This window comes from Myodes glareolus, chromosome 1 (assembly GCF_982192425.1).
Source record: "Myodes glareolus chromosome 1, mMyoGla1.1, whole genome shotgun sequence".
Taxonomy (NCBI): domain Eukaryota; kingdom Metazoa; phylum Chordata; class Mammalia; order Rodentia; family Cricetidae; genus Myodes; species Myodes glareolus.
Genome location: NC_142026.1, coordinates 87,768,528 through 87,769,192, shown reverse-complemented (window position 1 = coordinate 87,769,192; position 665 = coordinate 87,768,528).

Sequence of the window (665 nt, the reverse complement as noted above, 5' to 3'; positions counted from 1 at the left end):
CCGCTGATTGCTGCAATCGTTACTTTTCATTAAAAAAACTTAGAAGCAATTTGGGAGAACCCTTCTCAATGAATACATTTACCCCCGAACGGTCTTTATTCTCCGCCTCCACTTGATGAGTTTCTCTGGCGAATCCGTTCTTACAGGCACAGAATGGGCAATCCCTTGATCCCCGTCAATTGTCATCCCGAGTCGGGGCCACTTTGACCGCCAATAGTGGGGAAGTCAGAGCTAATCCTCAGAAGGAATCACGGGAAAAGAAAAGCAACAATAACCAAGTCAAGCGTAAAAAATGAAAGAGAAATCTCTATTATCACCCACTACATTTCCCAGCTATGTCCTGAAAAAATCAGCTCGCTTGTCATTCGAGTCAGACACCCGCACAAGAATATGGGGTCGTAGTGGGTTGGTAGACTCACACGACGTCAGGAGAGATGTTTGAGAGCGAAAGGCTTCTCTTCTGCCTCTGCCAAATCCCCCTCACATCCGCCATAACCATTAAATACAGACTGACTTTATTCTGTATGGGGAGGCCCAGGGGTGGGTGGTGAGGGAGCCCCCAGCTGTGCAGAAAAGAAAAAAAAAAACCTTGCAGAGCAGGATGGGGGGGGCGTGGAAGCCAAGGAAACGCAGCCCTCCCGCTCCTCCCGCTGGAACCCGCGGAC